Raw genomic sequence first — 12,692 nt, 5'->3', positions numbered from 1 at the left:
GGCTTCGCTTCTGAAGGTTTTCTTCTCTTTAGAGTGACCCTAAGAGCAGTTTTCCTAATTTGATTCCCAAACATTTCCATAATCCTAATAAGTCTCACATACACACACACAGACACACACACACACACACCATGTTCTAGGATGTCCAAGCACCGTTTTAGTTGCTGGCAACAGGTCAGAGAACAAACGAGACCCAGCTTTCAGGGAGGCATCAGTCTCAGAATGTACCTGAAGATATTTGACACCTGACAGGCACAACACATAGGGAAGCCTGAGGAGACGATGATGTCTGGATAGGGCTTCTCTTCCTTCTAGCCCTTCATACAAGAGTGTACTAGAGTCGCACCTATGAAGATGACTTTGGTTTTTCTCTATTTTATTTTATTTTATTTTAGCGTGTGTGTGAGTGAGGAAGATTGGCCCTGAGCTAAGATCTGTTGCCAATCTTCCTCTTTTTTTTTCTCCCCAAAGCCCCAGTACATAGTTGTATATCCTACTTGTAAGTTAGTCCAGTTTTTCTACGTAGGATGCTGCCACAGCATGGCTTGACAGGTGGTGGGCAGGTCCACGCCCAGGATCCGAACAGGTGAAGCCCAGGCCACCGAAGCAGAGTGCTCGAACTTAACCACTATGTCACTGGCCGGCCCCTCTCTCTATTTTAAAAAGAGGATGATTGCTACTTTCTTTTCCTCTTAAAGAGTAAAATATGATTTTTTTAAATACAGGAAATTTGGAGGAGAAAAGTTAAAATTACCCATAATCAAACATCTCAGAGAAATCAAGGCTGTTGTGGTGATGTGCAGCTTCCCTCGTATTTTTCTATATCTGTATATCCTGAAACATTGCTTTCTTATAAAAAATTTTGTTGTACAACAATTTCCCCAGTAGTACTATACTGACAGGTATTACCTATACATTTAATGCGTATTTTCAAAACAGCTTTATGAAAGGAAGGAGGGAGGGAGGCAAGGAGGGAGGAAAGAAACTCAAGAGAGAAAGAAAAAGGTTGCCAACTGGCTACCCCAGTGGAGAGCCCAGTACACTTCCCATCGCAAAATCCTGTACAGCCAGATAGCCAGGAACCGCAACCAGTGTTGCCTTCCCAGGGTTCTTGGCTTACAGTGAATATGGTCCATTCATTCCACATTTCTGGGTGCGGGACATTGAATTGGTTTCTTTTCCAGAAAATCTGAAAGATTCCTCATTTTAGTCATTTGGGTATTAGATCATTTGAAAAATGGAAATTTCCAAAACAATTAAGTTACACAACTTTTTTTTTTTACCCCCAAGAAAAGAGATTTCTGGTGTGAAGCATGTAGAAGCTTCTCTCATTAAAACCCCTGGAAAGAGGCGGCTGGGCCTTATCGGGGAGTCCATAAGCTGTGCTGGTTGTGGCTCCTCCCCCTAGTGAAATCCAGTTCTTCTTCCTCTTCTGCTTCGAGCCAAAAGCCCTGCACACTGTAGGGACTGAGAAGACATTGAAGCTACTTAGAGAGGAAGGAAAGCAACTCAACTCTAGCCAAGAAGAATGTGAAATTGCCCATGGTTGCAAGGGCTTCTAGGAGTGACCAACTGATTTCCTGGGCCCTTGGTTACCCACTAGCCTCGGAATCGTCAGGCTGAGAGCAGGTTCCAAGGTGTCCTTTAAGCTCTGCTAGTTTCAGCTCTGCACAGGTGGAGCGTCTGCAGCATTTTCTCCAACCCAGTGGGGCACAATTTGGGACACACTGCTGCTTCCTACATCAGGGCCATGGGCCACCTGACCCTCAGTTCTTGCCTCTGCAGAACCGAGATGCAGAAATCTTTGGTTTCTGGGACTGAGACACGGGTCCTTGATCCTCTTTAGCTACGTAAGGGGCTCCTGGATCCTCTGGAACTGTCCAGCAACTCACAGACAAGAAATGAAACTAGGGGTGGGATTCAGGGTTCTGGCCCAGAGTCTCCTGTTCTTCCAGTTGAGATGGGACTGAGTGAGGATGCCAACCCACTAGGATGAGCCTTGGGAGCAAAATTTAAGGGTGTGTCTAAAACCTCAGTAATCAACATCAATAATATTTTAGTTGTGATGAAATACACGCAACATAAAATTTTCCACTGGGACCATTTTCAAGTGTACGGTTCAGTGGCATTAAGTACATTCATACTGTCATGCAACCACCACTACCATCCATCCACACAACTCTTTGCATTTTGCAAAACTGAAACGAACTCTCCATTCCCCTCGGCCCTAGCCCCTGGCAACCACGCTTCTACTTTCTGTCTCTGTTTGGCTGCTCTAGGTGCTACTTTAGATACATGCTCACAAAAGTCCTGAGAAGGCCCTAGAATTTCATCTTTGGCTGATCTCCAGGCTCAGTGCAAGTGAAGCAAAGTGAAGGAAGTGGAGGCAGAATTGTAAATGAACGGAGTATTCAATGAAGACCCAGGCATAGAGCTAACCTGCAAAGAATGAGAGTTTCTCTCTCTCTCTTTTTGCCTCCTGACGTTCAAGAAATCTCTATCAAAACACTAGCTGAATGCAAGCTAAAGGAACAGAGACTTCAGAGACTACCCAGGACAAAGAATACAGACTTTACAAAAATAGTTTAGAAAAGACACTAAACAATCATCTGCAGCCTACAGCAAGCAACAGAAAAACCCTGAACGGGGGATGAATCAGATTTTCAGGGTTACCACATTCTACTATTAAAAAAATTCATTTTCAGCAAAATGTTGTGAAGCATGCAAAGAAATAAGAAAGATGATCCATTCATATAAATCAACAGAAATTCTTGATGAGCCTGAGTGTAGAAGCTTTATTTTACTCTATAATTATAGGGATATACTGGAGCCAGAATTTCTAACTTTTTAATTTTTAAAATTGTAATTCAGGGGCTGGCCTGGTGGCTTAGCGATTAAGTTCACATTGCTTTGCTTCAGCAGCCTGGGGTTTGCTGGTTCGGATCCCAGGCGCAGACATTGGCATCGCCCATCAGGTCATACTGTGGCAATGTCCCATATACAAAACAGAGGAAGATTGGCACAGATGTTAGCTCAGGAACACTCTTCCTCAAGCAAAAATAGGAAGATTGGCAACAGATGTTAGCTCTGGGCCAATCTTCCTCATCATAAGAATAAATAAATAAAATAAAGCTGCAATTCAAGCCTAGAGAAAAATTGTAATAGTAAATGAATTCCCATATTCTCCCCATCTAGACTTACTAGTTTTTAACATTTTGTTGTATTTGCTTTGTAGGTATATAAATTCATACACATATACACACATATACATATATTTATATGCAAACATATATACATATTATTTGTATTATTGTCATTGTTGTGAATCATTTGAGAGTAAGTTGCAGACCTCATGACACTTAAGCCCTAGACGTTTTAGCATGTATCATGATAAATTTTAGCATGTATTATGCTAAAGAACAGAGGCATTCTCTTATATAATCACAGCACAATGATCAAATCTTGGAAATGTAACATTAATACAACAACAATATCTAATATATACAACATACTTAGATTTTAAAAATTGGCCGAATAATGTCTTATACAGATTTTTTCCCTAATTCAGCATCCAATCCAGGATTATGCATTGCATTTAGTTTTCATGTCTCTTTAGTTTCCTTTAACCTGGTATATTTTCAGCCTGCCATTGTTTTTTACTACATTGATGTTTTTGAAGAATACAGGCTCACCGTTTTTCAGAATGATCCTCAATTGGGGTTTATCTGATTGTCTCTTCACGATAAGATTTAGGTTATACAGGATTTTTTTTGCTAGCGAAAATGCACAGGATAATGTATCCTTCTCAGGAGGAAATTCTAAAGCAGTGGCTGACATTCCCCAATATGCTGAAAAAGACGTTAAGGGGTTTGTACACCCGGAGGAAAAAAGGGAAGCACTTACTCCCTCAAGATAGTAACAACTACTAATAGCCAATATTTATTAAGTTCTTCTTCTCTCATTTAGTCTTCACAATAACCCATGAGGTAGGTACAATTATTATGCCTATTTTGCACATAACAAAACTGTAACTCAGGTTAAATCACTCTTTCAATGGCACATGCCAGTGGGCTTTGGAATTGGGATTTGAATCCTGGAATCTGGCTTAGCAACAAAGCACTTAACCATTCTCTCTGAAAGATTACTAGCACTTCGCTAAGAAGGCAGAAGAGGTGTGGTAAATAATGTCACAGAAATCATTGCTTTGGTTGGGACCCAGCTGGAGGAAAGAAACAATCAACTGGAAGAAAGTTTGAACACACTAAACAAAAAGAGTGAATGGGGGAACTGCTGACAAAAATCACCTCACCGAGGAGAAGCAGCACAGGCTCAAACTCAGCCTTCAGAGCACAGTATATGTCCTTCACTCAGCGAAGCTGATGCATGGGTTTAGAGCCTCAACAAAATTAGAGGTTGACAGGCAGGGGAGAAAGAATCCTTCACCTACAACTACTCAAGGCCATGCATCATTCCCAACCTGCTCGGGAAGCTAAAAGACTCTACAGTGAATGCAAACAAATACCATGACCTCCACTCACTTTAAGAGAAGAATTCCCTCACTATATAAATAGTGCTCAGATAAACAAGATGAGTCAAAGGGAACGCACCAAAGCAAGCATTTTATATAAAGAGTGGACCCTGAAAGATCTGTTTATCTTCAAAGATGATTAAATTGAGTTCTATTTATGGTTGACCAGAGGTTTGGACCAACCCTCCCATGGAGTACAAGCTAAATAAAACAAAACAGATGGTTGAAGCCATCAGAGAGCTACCCAGGCAATGAAAATTTGCAGAGACAAGATCTAGAGGAGCCAAAGGAGGTTGAGCTCAACATTTGGGGCCACATTTCTCTTTAAGAGGATTGCTAATTACAAAACCTAAAGTGGTAGCTAAGAGGCTGAGACACTGAAAAGAGCTTTCAGCAACTTCTCAGGGCTGGAGGGACAAAAATCAGAGTCCAGGGCTCACCGTGGAGGATGAGACCTGGTGAACAGTGCGGGCTTTTCACTCGGACCACTGAGGGGCTGGAGCGTAAACAGGGTGAACGAGACATAGACCAGACCTCTCCAGGACGGAAGTCCAGCTCGAACCTTGATTGTCTATTTCTCATTACGTCATTTTTACCATTTCATTTTTAACTTCTAATTTATTGATTATCACTGAATTTGGTGTTGTCAGTGATATTTTAATTTTTCCACATATTTCATGATTTCTCATATATACTTTCACTTACTATTTGCTTTTTAAAAGTTTCCAAAATTTATCTAATTTATTTTGAATATTTTTATTTGCTCTTAAGTTTACTTTTGAATTGATTATATTTGCATTGTTTTCTTTCACCTAGATTCTTTAACATTTTTGTTTTGTTTTCCTGAAATCTGAAATATTCAAACAGTTTATCTTTTCACTTTCTTTTCTAATAATGAAAATATTTAAATGATATTATTTTTCCCCTGAATATTTGTTTGGCTTTCTTTCATGAGTCTCGACATGGTAGACTCGTATTTTAAAATGATTCAATAGAAATATAATAAGATTTTATTCATTTTTATGAGCAAAATGACCAAAAATAAGTATGAATCTAGAATATGTGAACACTAAAATTTATTTTAAAAACATAAGTGATGCTACACCTTAAATATTAACAGTCAAGTTTACCTTGAAAACTTATTTTAAAATTATAATTTACTTGGCCTGATAAAAATGCAAATAAATGGAAAGAAGGAAAATTTATAGGTCAATTTTGTGATTATAAGACAATAAAATTTATAATTAATACTGAGTCAACTTATATACACAAAAAAAACCTCAAATACTGAGAAATTTAAAATTAACTTTTTAATAGTAATTGAGAAAATGTGAATAAAAAAGACTCAGGAGTCTGTTTTGTCGTGAAAGAAAGACTCATAGCAGCAATAGTGTAGCAGAACAAACTGTTCCCTAATAAAGGATATGTGGAAAAGTTAAGGATAATGATGATAAATGTAAATAATAGACGTGATTTATTGAGTGACTCTCAGAGGTCAGGATACTTTTTTATTTATTAACTAAAACATATATACAAACACTCCCCTCTGGATATAAATGCACTTTTTAACGTATGCAGTTACTCATTCTGGAGTTTGAAACAAGTTGAACAGTGGAATTTGTTAGGAAAGAAGAATTTCTGTGCCGGATGTGAAGACGCTCCCATTGATCAGCTCACCTGCCCTTTCCGACTTTGGACCTTCCATCTTTGAGTTTGTGCTTCCTTGCTTTGGTTTAATAGATGCAAAACATTCAGGGAGAGGAAATAAAAGAGCACAGGGTCACTTTTCCATTTGGAGAGAAGCTGATGCAGAGAATCAGATAGGGCAGAACTGCTAATGATTTTTACAGAACCTCTTTGTGGAGATGAGGGGGAGGTTATCATTGAAGTGTCCTCTGCCCCTTACATCCTTACATAATGTGTATCCTCCTGGATGAGCTCCTTGGAGAATAGGGGAACACATCTGAAGGCATCGCTTTTACATTGATGGATCCTCTGCAGCTCATAGTGTAACCAAACTCACTGGGTTCGCCTCTTGGCGAGTGTGGAGCTAAAAACACTACCAAGGATGAAGTGGGTGGAGAAAAAGGTTTATTGCTTGCTCAAGCAATGGAGAACACTGGGGGTAGCTCCCCAAACAGTGTCTCTCCGAGCTTAGTGCTGGTGGAGACTTTGTACATCAGAGTGCACAGGATATGTTACAACTGTGTAACAACTGGGCTCAATCAGGGCACAGGTACAGATCATTACATAATGAGTTCAAGGCACCATTTACATAACAAAGTCAGGGTACCATGACATAGCAAGTTCAATGGAACATGCCATTACATACTGAATTCAAGGAACATGTCATTACATAATGGGTCCATGGTAACTTTTGGTCACTTAGAGCTGGAGTAATTTGTAGGAGTCTTGCAGCAATTGTGTAAGTTTCATTGTAGGATGGCAATGTCTGCAAAAAGGGGGACATCAACCTCTGAAAAACTGCTCATTTATTTTTCTCCTTGTCTGGAAAACATTTGACAGACCATGTTAATTACGGATCAAATTCTCAGTAACCCTTTCCTTGCCTGGTTTCTGGTCACAATAGGAGGCATAGAAAGGTCTTGGCAGTCCAGACAGTGGGACTGAATTGGAAATGGTTTGGGGCTAGAAGTCATAGGGCCCATCTGTTCCTGAAACATTAAAAGATCCAATTCACCTGGTCTTCCCCTAAGATACCTACTTTATGCTTTCTGATTATCTATATAAATAGCTTTGAAAATAGTCCTGCTTACTTGCTGGTTCCTCTGGAAATCTTAAAGGAGCTCTATACCTGGAGCAATCTGAGCTCAGGAGAGTTCCCACTCGCACTCCTGTAATTTCATCAGGTTCCCTGGCTTAGGACTTCAGGATCCCTTAAGACCCCTCACTGGGTTAATTGGAACGAATTCTGGACATTTCAAGGATTGAGGCAAACAAACTCCTTCCCAGAGCAGCATGGTGTTTGCCCTATGAATGAAACTCCTGGGGAAAGAGAGAAAAACGTAGTCCCATAACCCTAGCTGGAGAGGAAAATGAGAGAATCACTAAGATGCTCCAGAACATTCTTTCCTGTGCTCTAGGCTCTTGTTGCCTCTAAGTCTGTTTTTCAGGTACTTACCTTATTTATTCTGTATGCATAGTATGGTCTTAGTTTAGTCAGCTTGGATCTGAAGGTTCAAAATTATTTCCTTACCTTGGGCAGCAAAGTGGAATCATGGCCCTTAAAAAGTGGACCTGAGTCCCTGGACACTGTCCTTCATCAGCTCTGAGATCCAGGCTCCAACACAGAAAAGCACAGAACTACAGAACAAGAAGAGGTATTAGAGAGGATTTATTTTAGAATTTTTCATTTTACATTTCCCCAAATAAGTATAAACAACATGAAGCATTCTGTAGATTCTAAGGCACTGTGAAGTGACAAGATGCACCATTGTTTTCTGTGTTACCAATAAAGAAAAAACACTGCCAACTGAATTATGACGTAATACTTTCTTGTTTTGACCTTTTATTTCACATTATTAATAGATCCCTTTTAGACTTATTTAGACCTACTTTTAATCATACATTTTAAAATGAGATATGACTCTCGTACTCATGTAAAAAGGAAAATAAAATGGTTAAGGCATTGCTAAACTTTTTGTGTTCAGAATCCTATTCTTTTTGTGGTGAGGAAGATTGACCCTGAGCTAATATCTGTGCCAATCTTCTTCCATTTTGTGTATGGGATGCTGCCACAGCATGGCTTGATGAGTGGTGTGTAGGTCTATGCCCAGGATCTGAACCTGTGAACCCTGGGCAGCTGAAGAAGAGTGTGTGAACTTAACCACCAGGCCAGCCCCCAGAATCCTATTATTCTGAATCATTTTTCCATTCAGTATTGTCTGTGCCTATGTTTTTCCACCCAGTATTGTTTTCCTTGCCGCCAAGAGTATTAGTACCACAGCAATTCTTAAGTATGCTCCACTATTGTGGCTGAGATTGTTACTGAGCAAGAGCTTGTTGCCTGATATGCATAGAAGCCAATACAAGGGCACTGGCTTTTGAGAGAAGAAAGAGCTTTATTGCAACGTCAACCAGCAAGGAGATAGGAGGCAAGGCTCAAATCTGTCTCCCTGAGCTGAAGCTGGGACAGACTTTTAAGGAGTTGGGAGTAGGAGTAATTATGCATAACACTAGCTTGTTGGAATCTGATTGGAGGGTGGGAGTGTAACACTCTTATAAGTCCAGTGTGCTACAAATCAAGGGACCCTTTGCTTCTTATTAGGTTCCCCTCACCACTTTCTTCTCACACTGAGTTCCATAGTCAGGGAACTTGTGGTTCCCTGTGGCTTGAGGTCATCTGAGGGCAAGGTTTCCATCTTCTGAGCACATTCCAGCTGCATGTTTTGCAGTTCTTGGTCATTGCCCCTGCAAGATGACCTTGACATGTCGTTATTGATACAATAGGGCCAATACAAATTGGTTTACGATGGTTCCAGGATTTTCTTCCAAGCTGTTGAAACCTATCCTATGTGCCTGTGTATTGGCACGAGCATGACTACTCACCACTAGCACCTGTTCAACAGCAATTATAAGGTACTTCTGGATTTCAGATACGAAAATATAAAAATATTGCACCTATTAAAATCAGTGAAAACAGAAGGATTCACAGTATAGTCTTCTTTTCACGATAATACAATCACTTCTGAATCATTTCTGAGTAGCTGGTAAATTGTGTGTTCCTTGCCTGTGGTGTTTAGATTCAAGCTGAGAAGTGCCATAATCATAGTCTCTTGACTAGCTTTGTGAGTCTTGTATGGACAGTAGTAGTATTGTGGGTATCTGCACAGCACACAACAGAAACATGTCTTGTTAATTTAATCATACTTGTTAGAATTTTGCACTTCAGCTGGTATTTATATTTTACATTTTTAACTTTAACTTATAGGACCTAAAGTTGGCTGCTTGTTTTTGTTGGGGAAGATGTTGATACTGTTGTTGGGAAAAATGAATTATTTAAAACAAAACAAAATAAAATAAACATACATGCATTTGAAAAGTATTACCCTCTTTGGTGGCCCAGGGTTCGCCAGTTTGGGTCCTGGGTGCTGACATGGCACTGCTTGGCAAGCCATGCTGTGGTGGGTGTACCACATATAAAGTAGAGGAAGATGGGCACGGATGTTAACTCAGGGCCAGTCTTCCTCAGCAAAAAAGAGGAGGATTAGTGGCAGATGTTAGCTTGGGGCTAATCTTCCTCAAAAATAAATAAATAAATAAAATTAAATTTAAAAAAAGGAAAAGAAAAATATTACCCTATAAGTGCTCCGAAAGCATCTTGATGCTGACTCCATCAGGATGGGCTAAGTTATGCTATAGAATTGAACAACCTGAAAAATCTCAGAGATAACAACCAAGGTGTCTTTCTCACTCATTCTACATATCCATATCTTCACTCCAGAATACAGGCTGATGGAATAGTCTTATATGAGATATTCTAAATCTCACGGCAGAGGGAAAGGAAATGGTAGATGAGAAGCTGACTCTTAAACAGGACAAAAATGCACATCTTTCTCAAAGAGGAGATTATTGCAAGTCACAGGTCCAAGCCTGAGTTCTACTGGGCAGGCAAGTATGATCCTCCTGCAAGTAGGGGCAGCAACGATTTTGAACAATAATGTAACTACCATGGGTGCATAGTTAACATACACCTATGGAGGGACAACCTTGAAGTAATCTGTGCTTCCTTCCATACTATGCCTTCAGAATTGAGTACAGGGAAGTTGTATTAGTCAGGATTCTCCAGAGAAATAGAACCAATAGGATATTCATAGATAGATAAAAACAGATTTACTATGAGGGATTGGCTCATGCAATTGTGGAGCTGAGAAGTCCCATGACCTGCCACCTCCAAGCTGGAGGCCGAGGGAAGCCAGTGGCATAGTTCTAGTCCAAGCCTGAAGGCATGAGAACAAGGGGAGTCAATGGTGTGAGTCCTGGTCCAAGTCAGACACCCCGAGATAAGAGTGCCAATGTCCGTGGGCAGAAGACAGATGTCTTAGCTCAAGCAGAAAGAGTAAATATACCCTTCCTCCACCCTTTTAGTCTATTCAGGCCCTCAATGGATTGGATGATGCCCACCAGCATTGGCGAGGGCAATCTTTACCACTCTACCGATTCAAATGCTAATGTCTTCCAGAAACACTGTCACGGACACACCCAGAAATGTTTTACCAACTATCTGGACATCCCTTAGCCCAGTCAAGTAAACATAAAATTAACCTTCACAGAAGTTGGATATATTCCCATCTGAAAATCTCTCATTTTTCTGTGAAATAGATGGTGGTGAATTCATTGACTAAGAAAGAGGGGTTTGGTGATGAGGTAGAGAGCTGAGGAGAGCAGTATCTGGAAAGGCTCTGGAATCAGAAAAAAGGACAACCACAGAGAAAATGAGATAACCGTGGACAAATAAAGGACTGCTAAATGATGCTAGGACCTAGCTGACGTTGAGAATAGTAAGTGTGGAATGGCAGCTTCCCGACACTCAACTTTGTCGGGCTCTTTGCTTAGCACTTAGCACAGTGCTGCACAAAACATGCATGGTCTTTGATCTCATGGAACTTACAGTCAAGTGGGGAAGATGTCCATTAAATAGCAGCACAAATTAATGTATAGTTACAAATTGTGGCAAGTCTATGTGATGCCAGCCCTGATATCAGTTCCCCTACATTAAACCCAGCATGCATGGGGTTAAAACCAAATCACTCTTTCCCTGCTTACTCCCTGGCTCCCAGAATTCCCTATCCGCTGTGAAGACAAACAGCCAAGGTCGCCCACCTGGGTTCCTTATCATCTCCTCCTTCTTCCTGCAAGCAGCATCCCAAGGTGGAACACAGGCAGGTGGGAAAGCTCCGACCAGCCAGGCCACTGACTCCGCCCACTCTCTACAAACAGCCACATTCCTCACAAAACTTTAAAACCCCTCACCTCCCCTCTTTTGGGGAGGAGAGAGGAAACGAGACAAATATGAGGGCTCACTCTTGTCTCCTGGCTGATGTCATCTGAAATAAAAACCCTCTCCTTGCCATAAGCCTGGAGTTCCAGTTTGTATTTGGCCCCTCTTGTGTGGCAGGTAAAGAACCTACATTTGTAGGTGCTAACATACAGAAATAAAAGGGTTCTGTGAGAGAATTAATTTGAATTAAGGGGAAGGAGGTCAGGGAAGGCTTCACTGAAGAAGAGACATTTGAATTGAAATCTGAAGGATGACTAGAGGGAGATGTTCTAAACAGAGGGAATGTGTAGATTAAGGGACAGCAAAGAATTTGGGATGTGGGAGATACTAAAAAACCCACGTGGCCCGAGGACAGAGAACAACAGGAAGATAGCAGCAGGTAATTCAGGACTGGCAGAGCCAGATTTCAGGGTTTTATAAACTGTGTTAAGGGGTTTACGCCTTACTCCAGGGCAGAGGGCAGCCACTGAAGGGTTCTGAGAAGAGTGACATAAACAGATGAATCTTTAAATGTCCATCTGGCTGCCTTGAACAGCAAGGCTCGAGGAAAGGCAAGATTAGATGTCGAGACACGATTCAGGCGACTATGGTAATTTGGACTAGAATGGCACTTGTGATACAATTGGTCTTTCCCCGATTTCCATGAAGAACTGGAGCTACAGCCCGGAGTCTCTGACACTGAGTAAAAAAGCCTCTTTTGGCTTGGTTTATGTTTGGCTCAGGGCGAGGGGCCCTTCCTGGACCTAAACTCCAGGTCCGCACAATTCTCCACTTCAGAGCCAACCTCCCTACTTCTTTTTCACATCTTACTCTTCCTCGTGAACTCATTCTTAATCATGTTTCTTCTTCTACGTCTCTTCAATCAGCCCTGCCCGTGCTCTTTATTTATCAGCCAGAATGCTTTCAACAAAATCAGCAGTAGCAACTCAGTTTACAGATTTGGGGCTTTATTCTAAGAAAGAATGAGAGATACCAGGGAAAAGACTTTGTGTATCAGGTCCTCATCCCCCCGCCCCCAAATAATCATCAGACACTAAAATCATTTGGAGCTTTTGGAGCCCTATCAATCAGGTGGGGAATTATCTCCATTTTAAGGCTGACAGGAGAGACCCGCCGTTCTGCCCCCGAGGACAGGCACCGAGT

The 12,692-nt window shown here is 41.0% G+C and overlaps 1 long non-coding RNA gene across 1 annotated transcript in view; it reads right to left on the bottom strand.

The window, feature by feature from the left end:
- Window positions 1–6,023: 6,023 nt before the first annotated feature.
- LOC111767608 (uncharacterized) overlaps window positions 6,024–12,692 on the bottom strand; it is a 160,940-nt gene continuing 154,271 nt past the window's right edge. Inside the window, exons 2-3 of the long non-coding RNA XR_011430638.1 lie at window positions 7,746–7,852; window positions 6,024–6,254 (exon numbers count right to left, since the gene is read on the bottom strand). This is a non-coding gene — a long non-coding RNA (uncharacterized lncRNA). The remainder of the gene's footprint in view (window positions 6,255–7,745; window positions 7,853–12,692) is intronic.

Source organism: Equus caballus, chromosome 22 (assembly GCF_041296265.1).
Source record: "Equus caballus isolate H_3958 breed thoroughbred chromosome 22, TB-T2T, whole genome shotgun sequence".
Classification (NCBI taxonomy): Eukaryota; Metazoa; Chordata; class Mammalia; order Perissodactyla; family Equidae; genus Equus; species Equus caballus.
The sequence above is the reverse complement of the archived record's forward strand: the minus strand, read 5'-3'. Positions and strand labels throughout refer to the sequence as shown.